Here is a 12,846-nt window from a genome sequence, read left to right as displayed (position 1 = left end):
CCTTTATTCTCTTCTGACAGTAAAAGTTACTTCTCAGGTACCTACTCTTCTAAAAAAGATGGCACTCGGGCTGGCCCGGTGGCTCAGGCGGTTGGAACTCCGTGCTCCTAACTCCGAAGGCTACCGATTCGATTCCCACATGGGCCAGTGGGCTCTCAACCACAAGGTTGCCGGTTCAACTCCTCGAGTCCTGCAAGGGATGGTGGGCAGCACACCCTGCAACGAAGATTGAACAAGGCACCTTGAGCTGAGCTGCTGCTGAGCTCCCGGATGGCTCAGTTGGCTGGAGCGTGGGCTCTCAACCACAAGGTTGCCAGTTTGATTCCTCGACTCCCACAAGGGATGGTGGGCTGTGCCCCCTGCAACTAAAAACGGTAACGGGACCTGAAGCTGAGCTGCGCCCTCCACAACTAAGATTGAAAGGACAACAACTTGACTTGGAAATAAAGTCCTGGAAGTACACACTGTTCCCAATGAAAAGTCCTGTTCCCCTTCCCCAATAAAATTAAAAAAAAAAAAAGATGGCACTCAGTGACTGATGGTGATTTTCATAGTGTGATATTGGTGGAATTTCTTTCACGAAAGAGGAGGGAGGGAAAGAGCCCCACAAGCTGGATCTCTAGTGGGATGACCCTAGGAATGCCAGAGTTTCTACTAAAGGGAATTGGAGGTTTTGGAGGTTTTGTTTTTGACACTTTACCCGCCAGTATCTCATCCATCCTTGCCTGGGCAGAGGATGGAGCTGGGTCCCCGACAGCCATCAATCCTGTGAGTACTGAGGGCCTTTTAGAAAAGCTGTCATGTGTGGAACTTCCTGATGGGGTAAGAAGCTTACAGACCACAGCTTTGACTCAAAGACAGCAGAGGAAACAGAGGAAGTACTACTTACAGCTGTTAGTAAATGTTGCTAGGAGGAGCACTTTCATGGGGCCCCCGGAAAAGGAACGCAATTTGTCAAAGTTTCCACAATAAATCAGAAGTGACATCTCAAATGGAAAAAGAAAAAGTTCATCTATAGGACGTGGCACATTCATTGAGGCTCCAAATCCACTTTGTCATGGTCCACAGTAATTCATCATGTTGATAAGATAGGTAACAATAGATACAGTCTTACAAACAGTAAAATGAATATATTCCTTTCTGTTGTCTAAGAGCTTTATGCTGATGATCTCATTTAATGCTTACAAAACCTCTATGAGGTGTGCAAGGGTATTATTAAAATTATTGAGCACCCAATGCAGTTATGTGAATATGTAACTCAATGCATGGATCAAAAATTTAAAATATATCCCATCACCTCCCCTGCTTTATCTCTAAATAACCTAAGCTATATTACAAAGCTACTTAACAAGTGACATGAACTTTCCTGCAAATTACTTGTTGACTCATTCTCATAATTTTCAAAATTTTGTTGATGTTTAGAAATGGTTGGTGTGGTCTTTTGAGACAGGGTTCCACTGTCTGGGATGATTTGACATTTTTCCAATGAATTCCTTGAAATTGGTAGCCACTGGATAATGTTTAGTTCAATAAAAAGAAGATTTCTCTTTATGTCACTGATGTTGTTCATGGTTTCAAATTCTCAGCCCCTGATGGACAATAACAATGACAAAATTTATAACCCTGTTTGCAAATTTTCTACATCCAATATTTCTATTATACTTGTAAATCACAGAAATCACTTAATTCATTGCTTTAGTTTTTATTTATCCTTCCACAGAACTTTAGAGATACCATTTGGTAAAGTGTCAGGATTCAATACATTTAAATGACTCTAGAATTCATTTATTTTCACCCTCAAGTAACATTTATTTTTGCCCTCAAGTAACAAATGCATTTTCCCACGGTGATTTATTTTAAAATATTATGTTTTTTTCTCATAGAATTGATACTTTATTTGGTTTTGTTACAAGTGGCATGCCACATTTCTTCATTTTTATAGTATCTCCCACTTCTTTTTCTTTCATCAAATTAATCTTGTAAATCTAAAAGTATTAAAATTTCTGTTAGAATATCACTACTTCGGGATAAAGCTCCCTAAAATGTTTCATTTTCCAAATATTGTACTATTTCCATTAAAATAAACATGCAAGACTTCATTGTTTCCAAACTCTGTGCCACTGCAGGACTACAAGCTCCTCATAAGGTCCCGTAGCCTCCCAGTTTTCATATCTTGATCCCCAAATCTTGAGATATACGAGGTCTGACAATTAAGTTCGCAAACTTGTTGCAAAGATGTTGCTAAATTTTCTTTTTATTGAACTAAACATTATCCCTTTTTTTATATCAGAGGGATTATTCATAATGAATTTGTACCAACTGGACAAACAGTTAACCAAGTTTACTATTTGGAAGTGCTGAAAAGGCTGCGTGAAAAAGTTAGACGACCTGAACTTTTTGCCAATTCATGGCTCTTGCGTCACGACAATGCACCAGCCCACACGGCACTGTCTGTGAGGGAGTTTTCAGCCAGTAAACAAATCACTGTATTGGAACACCCTCCCTACTCACCTGATCTGACCCCAATGACTTCTTTCTTTACCCAAAGATAAAGGAAATCTTGAAAGGAAGACATTTTGATGACATTCAGGACATCAAGGGTAAAACGATGACAGCTCTGATGGCCATTCCAGAAAAAGATCCAAAATTGCTTTGAAGCATGGACTGGGCACTGGCGTTGGTGCACAGCTTCCCAAGGGGAGTCCTTCGAAGGTGACCATAGTGATATTCAGCAATGAGGTATGTAGCACTTTTAGTAGGATGAGTTCGTGAACTTCATTGTCCAACCTCATATTACTGCTTCTCTCTGATGTTTATTTGATGAAAGATGGTAAATAAAAAAATTTATCAGGAAAATATTGTGACTGACATGATTCACATTTAATTACATCCCCCAGAGATGGGGAGTTGGACACCACTGGCCTGAGGACAGGATCCTGAGATGGGATTCTCAGGTATGTGACTTATTGAGGGAGTGATGGAAGGAGAAGGAAAGGGGACTGGCAAGTAGAACAGGACAGGGAAGAAACTAAGTGTACGGGTTCCACTGAAGTCAACCCACACTGCCTGCTTCCATGGGGATAGCTGGAGTGTGAGTTGTACCCTGAGGCCTGATCCATCTTGTGGCAAGGGAGCTGCCTTTTACTCTCCCCTGTCACCACTAAGTCATTGGTCATGGGCTTGGGGTGGGAGGTGGTGTGTGGGATTTGCACAGAACTACCCAGGCTCCTCGGGACAAGCTGTCCTGCAGAGACGATGACTCACTCAGCCCAGTCTGGAGGAGGGGAGCTGGGCCTACCCAACAGCACTCACCCACCACCAAATTAAAGGGTCTAGAAACAGTTTCTAAAATCTTGTCTGAAAGTCCAGATTTCCTAGATTTCTTCTTTATTCTCCTCTAGTACTCCTACTCTGTACAAAATCCAGTAACATTTTCATGAAACATCATTGAAACCATATTTCTCAAGCAATGACAATAAAATTCAGATGTAATATTTCCAATGTTCCTTCACCTTTAAGAGATGAACAAAAACCAATAAGGTATTTTCAAAGTCTTGAATTGTACGTTTTATGTAAGTTTTAAATACATGTTATGGAAATAACTGAAATTTTGGGGAAAGTGATGGAAATTTTATCGCCTTGACTTACAAATTTTCCAAAATTTGTTTTATTTGAATAGTTATGTTTTATAACAAGTAGGGTCATTAATTTAGGTCACAATGGTACACCAAATGCTTTTTTATTCTTTTTTGAAATTTTATTAATTTCATGTCTAAAAATAATTATTTATAACTATACATCAGGTTGTGTTAAAAATTCTGATAACATTTCATGAATAGTCTCAATGCTTTATAGATACAGTTTTTTAAATGAGTTTCAGGTGTATGAAACAACATAGTGAATAGACATTTACACACCTCACAAACTGATAACCCCACCAAATTTACTACCCCTCTGACATTGTGCATAGCTATTACAGTACCATTGACTATATTCCCTATGCTGTACTTTATATACATATATATATATGTATATATATATATATATATATATATATAGTTGACATTCGATATCATTTTATATTAGTTTCAGGTGTAGAGTGCAGTGGTTAGACATTTACGTAATATATGAAGTGAATCCCTGATAAGTCTAGAACTCATCTGACACCATACATAGCTTTTATAATATTATTGATTACATTCCCCATACTGTATTTCACATTCCAGTGACTATTTTGTAATTATGAATTTGTTCTTCCTAATCCCTTCACCTTTTTCCCTCCCATCTAGCAACCATCAGTTTGTTCTCTGTATCTCTGATCTATTTCTGTTTTGTTTGACCATTTATTCAGTTCTTTAGATTCCACACATAAGTGAGATCGTACGGTATTTCCCAGTCTGATTTATTTCACTTAGCATAATATCCTTTAGGTCCATCTTATAGATACAGTCTTGATTTGAAAATGTACTGGATTTTTATTTCAAATACATGTGTGAAACAGGCTTAAGGTACTATTTTCATTATTTTGCTCACTGAGATTGTAGAATTTGTAGAATTTATTAGAGCAATGAGCTTTGCCAGAATACAATTACCATTTTGATTAAACATATTTGGTGTTTTCAACTTTTCATGTGACAACTTCTGAGCCTCATTTATGCACAATACAGCTTCTGAGTACTGTTCCTATTTTTTGTTATAATAACCTGTTTAGAAATCATTTATTCTGTACTATTTCTTGTACAGTATAAAAAGATGTTCTGGGCTGTTCTGATTTGGGCACTATAACAGAACATGACCTGCAATTCACTGTTCATCTCATTTCTTATTTGTTTCCACAGGTTCCGTACCTGGTTGATTAGTGCCCCGCAAACTTCATATCCACCCAGAGGCTTAGAATGTGAGCTTATTTGGAAACGAGGTCTTTGCAGATGTAATTAGTTAACATGAAGTCATACTGGTGTCCTTAGAAGGTGGCTCTGTGATTCTTCATAAGGACTGACAAGGGCTCTGGCTATATGTCCCCTTGTCCTCCAGTTTTCCTGTATCCAGGATGGCCTGGGGTGCTGCCAAGGAGGAGGCTGCATCCCTGAGCCCCAGAGTGATGTCAACCGACTCCCTTCCCCCTCTCAGAAGGGGCTGCTGAGGATTCTAGGAAGATGGGGTCAGTTCACAGCCCAGCTGCCAGCTTTGCCCTCCTTCTCCCGATTCTTCTTGGGACTTGCTCCATCTTTCTATAGTTGTGAATAGTGAGCTTTTGTGTTCACGCCTGGATGGGGCTGGTGACTCCCCAATTGTAGGGGTCACCACTCAGAAACTATACCATGTGAATGGATTCACCAGGGTTTTTCCTGCCTCTCTGAGTTTGCTGCACCCTCACTTTGAGTCTTTCAAGGACCAAAGGGAAGGATGTAGCACTTACTGAGGACCTCCTGGCCAAGGGTCAGCCCCTCAGATGGGCCAGCTCATTCCATCCTCATAATAATGCTGGGAGTTGTTCTATTTCACAGATCAAAAAACCATTCAGGAACAGACCTAAGTCCTCAGCTGACAGAGGCAGATTTGGGGTACTCACCAGCATGCCTAGCCATACGCAGCTATGGTAAATTGTCATTAGAGGACGAAACCACCTCCCCCCGCTCCTCTATCCATGATCACTGAGGGAACAAGGGCCCACCTGCAAACAGAACATTTACTCTAGCACATATTATAGCCTTTATATTCTTGGAAGAGAGTTGAGGTGGCTTCTACCACCCTAGCTAACATTGCAATTCTTTCATTCCCCTCCAGAGCTGTGTTGTGTAGCCCTGGAATCTTCTTTGTAGATCTACACGGGTACAAAGATAGGCATGGGGCATCCGTGCAGTTTCGCTTGTGATCATGAAGAACTGCAAACACCAAAATGTCCATGGACTGGGAACTATAATAGTTATGTAAATTATAGGAGTTCCTTAGAATGGGTTTTTTTTTTTGACATTTGTTCTTTTATTAAACAGCTTTATTGAAATATAATTCACATACCATAAGATTTAAAGTATTTTCAGTGTTTTTTAGTATATTCACAAAGCTGTGTAACCATTACCAAAATCTAATTTTAGAACATTTTTAATGCCCTGAAAGGAAATCCCATACACTATGAGGTATTTTGGTGCCATTTTTTTGGTTGTTGTTTTATTTTTTAATAAATTTTATTGGGGGATATTGGGGAACAGTGTGTTTCTCTAGAGCCTATCAACTTCAAATAATTGTTCTTCAATCTAGTTGAGGAGGGCGCAGCTCAGCTCCAAGTCCAGTCGCCATTTTCAATTTTTAGTTGCAGGGGGCACAGGTTGCGGGAATTGAACCAGCAAACTTGTTGAGAGCTCGTGCTCTAACCTACTGAGCCATCCAGCTGCCCCTCCAGATCAGTGGCAGCTCGTTGTCTTCAATCTGCTGTGTTTCCCCAAAAATAAGACCTAGCTAGACAATCAGCTCTAATGCATCTTTTGGAGCAAAAACAGTCTTATTCACTGTACGACCGGGTCTTATAATAATATGATATGATATAATATAAAGACTTATATAACATAATATAAGTCTTTATAATATAACATAATACAATATAATACCAGGTCTTATATTAATTTTTGCTCCAAAAGATGCCTTAGAGCTGATTGTCCAGCTAGGTCTTATTTTCGAGGAAACACAATAGTTGTAGAAGGCGCAGCTCACTGGCCCATATGGGAACCAAACCAGCAACCCTGTTGCTTACAGCCCCGCGCTCTAACCAACTGAGCCATCAGGCCACCCTGGGCCATTTTCTTTTTAAATGAGGTAGGTAGGTCTCTATGTATTTAAGTGGAAATATATTCATGGATAGGCAAAAAAACAGACTGCAGAAAATATATAACATATATACCATTTATTTATAATAGTATATGTATGCATATCTACACATATTGGTATTTATGTATTTGTTCATTTATTATTTTATTTGTATATTCATAGAATGCTATGTCTGCAGAAAGAAATAGGGAAGTTTTATTTCAAATACTTTTTTACATGCCATTTTTATATTATGTATTGTATATACTTTTTAACATCAATGGCATGTTTCTGCAATAAACAACTTAAAAGTTATGTGAACAATGTGGGTGTCCAAAGCTGAGAAAAAAGCTGAGAGCTGTTTAGGAGAAGCTGCTGTTGATAAAACAAATCTGAAAGTAGAGGAAATGATTTTTTTTGTTTAACCTTCTAATTTTCCATTAGATGGCGCCATTGTCAAATTTCTGTAGTTTCAAATGGGCCTGGGAAGGAAACCAACAGCCCATTAATCGTTTCTGACTGTAATGACTTGTTTTTGGTTTTGCTTGCTTTTCTTGATTTTAAGTCACTTGGAAAAAAAAGTTAAAGCTCCTTTCAGAAATACCCTACTATTTCAAGCCAATGGGGGTAAATGAAATGAAGGGCTTATTAAAGGAATTTAGTCATAAGATAAAAATGCTGTCAAATGGATGTAAATACTGGCACCTGGGAACAAATTACTTTCCTTCAGTACTGTGAAAATTCACTGCTGATATCCTGATTATCAGAAGTGAAAAATGCTGTCTGCTACTTTAGAATTTTGCTGAGCAGACTGGGATTCTTTCCTTTTTCACTATCATCTCCATTATTTTTATTTCATAAATCTCATTGGGAAGATTTTTTTTATCCAAAATGGCATTTACTAAGTAGTTAATGATTTTTCTAGTTTGTATTTATGTTTGTATACATTTGATTACAGTTCCTAACGGACAAAGGAACAATCTTGCTAGGTATATCTTGCTATAACTTCAGCTAAAAATGAGAGGAACTTGAACTGGGTGGTAAGAGCAAGGGCCCTGGGGTGGGCCCCTGACAAGCTGTGGTGTTGTGGGTGAGTTCTTCTAGCTGTATGGACATCAGAGGACTGAGCCATAAGAGCATAGAAATCGCTTTAGCGCACTACAATAAATACCAGTTACAATTATCAGCATTTTATTCAGCGTCAGCGGCCTCATCTACAGGCAGCCACTTGGACTCTTTTCATTGATCTTCCCACCACTTACCCTGAGAAGTCCCAAGTGGGCACGGTTGCTCTAGGTTTACCTTTGGGCTGACCATACATAGGAGTGCTTCTCTTCCATGCTTGGAATGCCCACTCGCTCTGTTTATATAGGTGGTAAGCTAAGTAACAGGATTCTTAGGTTTATAGGCTTACAAACTGTCCCTGAAGCATCCAGTATTTGGGGTCATTTTTTGTAAAATCCTCTGGTACCGAAATGGTCCCACAGAAGTAAAGAGCAAGGAGTGGAATGTTGATGAGTCCCTTTTGATTCAAGACAAAAATCAGTTTGCAGACCTCAGGTGGGGTGAATTTAAAGAACAGATTATCATAATTTTGACGGTTGGTTAGAATTTGGTACCTGGATTGCTTAGAGCCAGACCTACCAGCAAGCGGCTTTCTTTGTACAGGTGACCCATGAAAAACTCAGGATTTAGGGGCAACGACCCCTGCACAGTCGGAAATCAGCGAATAACTTTGGATTCTACAGTCGGCACTTTGCATCTGGAGATCCAACCAACCACAGATTGGAAACAGTAGTTTTATCCACAGTTGGGAATCTGCGGTTGGGAATGAGAAAATACTGTTTTTGTTCCTCAGTTGGTTGACTCTGCGGATGGGAAACCCAAGGATACAAAGGGCTGACTGTATTTATTGGGGGGGGGGGATCCGCCTATACGTGGACCCGTGCAGTTCTAACCCTTGTTATTCAAGAGTCAACTGTATTTACTACGGTCAAGTGCAACTATGCTAATTCTAAAAAGGTAACATTCTCCTATTGATTGCAAAATGCAGTTCGATAGGCAAACCCCACGGATAACAGGAAAATTTGTTTTCTTGGAGGACAAGGAAAACTTTCTCCCCCATACCAGAGAGAGAAGAGTAATTTTTCTCTGTTTTTAATGCTGTTAGTGTGTTGGTGGGTGGGTGTGTACTGACTGGGCAGGGAAGTGTCATACTTATTTTTGTAGCCCGCCTGCACAGCCTGTGCAGGGCAGGGCATTCTGTGGCCACCCAGCTGATGAGAGTTGAATTGCCCGGCAGTGATTAGTGAGGGTGTGGGGTGGAATGATTTAGGGTTTCGGAGCACCCAGCAAGCAGAGGCCTGCGTGTTTCCGACTGTGTGTGTATGTGTGTGTGTGTGTGTGTATGTATGTATGTATCTATCGTGGTGGGGGTCTTACCCTCTGCAGGCCCCAAACTCCAGGAAATCAAAGCTATGGTGACTGTTTATAGATTTCTTACACTAGTGACTTTTATAGGTTCCTGGCTAGTGGCATGGTTTTTATAGTTGTATTTCGCCAGGGGTGAGAGTGGGAAGGGAGTGGAGAGAGTACACAGAAGGAAAAGCTGTGCGTTTTCTTAATAAACGATATTATTGTAGGTGCTGTGCTAAATTTAACAGTGAAGTATAATTCACACACCATAAAATTTGCCCATTTTAAGTGCATACTTCAATTACTTTTAGTTAGGCTAGCCAATAAAACATAGGATGCCCAGTTAAAATTGAATTTCAAATAAACAACAAATACTTTTTTAGTGTTAAGTATGTCCCATGCATTATCTGGGGCATGCTTACAAAAAAAAATATTGTTTGTTGCTTACCTGAAATTTATATTTAACTGAATGTCTTGTGTTTTATTTGCTAAATTTCAGAACTCTATATTTCTAAACTACATAGAGTTGTGCAGCAATCACCGTAATCTGGTTTTAGAACGTTTTCATCACTCCAAAAGTTCCTTCTTGCTCGTTTGCTGTCAATCCCTGATTCCTCCTCAAGCCCCAGGCAACCATGGGTCTGAATTCTGTCTCTATAGAGTTGAAGTTTATTTTTAAGTGGAGCGACTCAGCTGTTCTACAACTAAGTTTAAAAGCAAAGTATTTGCATGAAGAGCTTGGCTTCATGTTTTCAAGTGAAACCACAGAGGGGACTGGCTACCTGAATGGCCTCGGGTTGCAGATATGTGGATTATTTCAGTCTCTTGGTGTTAATAGACCATGTGGGTAACACAGCTGTGGTAAGGCTGAGAGCCTCTTGGCCTGGCCCAGAGAGTGGGGACCTTTCCAGGCCCAGCCAGGGCAGGGCAGGAGGTTGGGAGGGTTCTCAGGCCATCAGAAAGACCCATTCAAGGATTCTGCATGCTACACTGGCAAAATGCTGGTTCTTGGCTACCCGGGCCCAGTGTTGGAGTGACTAAACTCAATGAAATGTCAAGGTGCCTAATACCATGTCTGTTGCATAAACGGTAGCGGGAAAACAGCCTTCCATGAATTCAGAGTTCATTTGACATTTATTGCTGAATACCCACTGAGGCCTGAAGCATCTCAATCTGAGGATACGCTTGAAAGATGGCCCCTGCTTTAAGAAAGTTAACTCTTTAGTGGCTAATGTTTCCTGAGCTTTAACCGTGTGTTAGCGTTTTCTAAGTGCTTTACGTGTGTTAACAAATAATCCTCACAAAGGCTATAAGCAGATACTATCATTTTCCTCATCTTGCCTATGAGAAAGAGGAGGCTCAGAGAGGTTAAGTAAGTCCCCCAAGGTCACACAGCTAGTCTGGGCCTAGAAGAGTCTTTTCTTGCCACTACTCTGTGCTGCCTCACAATATGGTGTGGTAAGTTATGTGGAAGCCCAGAAAGCAAAGTGTCTGAGCCACTGGGAAGGAGGGGCCAAGCCTCTCCCACTAGGAGTTAACTGACCAAGAAATCAGGGCACAGCATTCTAAGCAAAGGGAACAGCATATGAAAAGGTAAGAGGAAAGAGAAAGTAGCATGATGAAGAGTGACCAACAAGACTTGGGACAAATGACATTTCAGAGCATTTTTTTTTTTTTTAATTCTGGAATTTTTCTTGGGGAAAAAAGTCTGATTTTGGCAAGAGACAGAGTCTCAGATGAGAGCCCTGAAAACCTTCAGGAGCTGCTTGCAGCTGTCTCAACTTCGTAAGTTGTCTCTGGCCCATCATTCTCCCTCACCAGGCCTATTCTGTTGTGAGAAGGGCTAACAATACTTAACGATTATGCTGTGGGGCTTATATTAATAGAACACAGTATCGTGTAGGGCATAATGTAAGATAATGAAATGGAATAATGGAGGTGGTATACATTGACGAGCTTTTAATGAGCACATCGCCACTCAAGTGTGACACAGTGCTGGGCAAGCCAGGTGGCCCAAGCACCTGTGCCTGATGGATACCTGTAAGAGGAGCCGAAACCCCTTCCCTTCCGTTCTCAGTGGCCGGGGCTTTTCAGTCTTTCCATCTGGCAGAGGCCTCCTCTCTCTTCCTCTACCTCTGGTTCTGGAGGCTCAGCCTGGAGAGGCGCCAGGCGTCTAACCAACTCTGGAGTTGGGAATGTGTTTGCAGAGAACCAGAGGAGGGAAAAATCCTCTCGCTGACTCTCCCTCGCTGGCTTCCTGGTGATTTATCACTATGGAAACCGAACTCCCTTCCTCTTTGCTGCCAGCTGGTTGGGGGTGCACATTGTTGATGCCATTGCTACACAGATCAGAAGTTCCTTCCTCTTTCCTGTTGCAGAAATGCCACAGTCACCACCGTTGTCCTAGCACTGCGGCTCACACCTGAAGAGCTCGAGCTTGGGAAAAACAATCTCATTTGATTCCCCAGGGGTCGTGGGCTGTGCCTTCTGGGTAAGCAGTGGGGTCTGAGAACAATGCCCTTGTGAGAACAATGCAGCCGCCTGGGCTGAGCTGGGGCCCCCTTTCCCTTTTCGCTCAGTTCTCTCTAGCCATGTTTTAAAAATGGACTTATAGGCCGTCGCAGGTGTGTTAGGCCGCAGAAAACTCAAAGTGCCTTTGTGTGGGCAAAGCCTTCTGCGAGGGCAGGGCAGATGTGATTACAGGCAGGGCAGAGCCCCCTTCCGATGCATGTGCCCACCCATTCATGGAAATGCCAAGAGAAATCTCTTCTTGGAGGGTAAGGTTTGCAGATGGAGGGCACATGCGGATACAGGAAAGGAGAGATGCAGATGGAGTAGAAATGCCAGCAGAAGGGAGATTGGAATTCAGGGTACACTACACACGTGTGTCATCATCAGTCACTTCCACATTCATGGGAATTTCAGGTGCTGCCAGCTGGAGGCCTGCGGGGAGCCATCTCTGCTGGGGTTGGTCCAGATCTCAGGCTCTGCCTTAGAGGCCAGTGCCTGGGTCAGAGCACCGTGGGCCTGACATCACACATACTGTGCCAGGTCCTGAATGTGAGGACACAGAGCAAGTGATGAGTGGGGATCCCAGAAACTGAAGGAAGCTCCTTGGCCAGGAGGTCCTGAGACACTGCCAGGCCCAGCAGGCTCCATGCTGGCTTCATGGCACTGCCAACCTCAGGGACCTTCTCTGTACGCTGACTTAAAGGATGGCGTGCTCGGCCCCATCCTATGGGAGGAAAAGGGGACGAAGGACACCTCACATTTATTTACCCATTTCACTGTTCCAGAGGTCCACCTGAGGACAATTTGTTTTGGTGCAACTGATCGTGAAATTATCTGGGAGGGAAAAATTCCATTTAGGAGCTGGGGCATTTCAGTGTATCTGTAGAATACTGTTCAAAAATCCCCCTTTACCTCCCTGAACATCCAAGATCTTCCCTATATCTTTCCTAGGTCTCAAAATGTTCCTGTTCGCTTTCCATCTAGAATGTCCCTTTATTTGGAGCATGTTTGCTCCTTGTCACCCTGGGATTCGTCCATGTTCTAAGTAGTCTTAGGAAAAAGATAGCCGTGACCAAGGTGATCCTGCCAGATGCCTTCAGAGCAGCTCAGCTCACCTCT

The 12,846-nt window shown here is 41.8% G+C and overlaps 1 protein-coding gene across 2 annotated transcripts in view; it reads left to right on the top strand.

Annotated features, from left to right (window-relative positions):
• Positions 1-498, top strand: part of POLG2 (DNA polymerase gamma 2, accessory subunit) — a 45,445-nt gene extending 44,947 nt beyond the window's left edge. Inside the window, exon 9 of one of the 2 annotated variants that reach the window (XR_013991829.1) lies at positions 38-498. The gene's annotated coding sequence lies outside the window, so the exon portion shown is untranslated. Of the gene's footprint in view, positions 1-20 lie in introns of both variants that reach the window. The other variant, XR_013991830.1, reaches the window with a different exon arrangement.
• The last annotated feature ends 12,348 nt before the right edge of the window (positions 499-12,846 follow it).

Source organism: Rhinolophus hipposideros (assembly GCF_964194185.1).
Source record: "Rhinolophus hipposideros genome assembly, chromosome: 20".
NCBI classification, from domain to species: Eukaryota; Metazoa; Chordata; class Mammalia; order Chiroptera; family Rhinolophidae; genus Rhinolophus; species Rhinolophus hipposideros.
The sequence above is the reverse complement of the archived record's forward strand: the minus strand, read 5'-3'. Positions and strand labels throughout refer to the sequence as shown.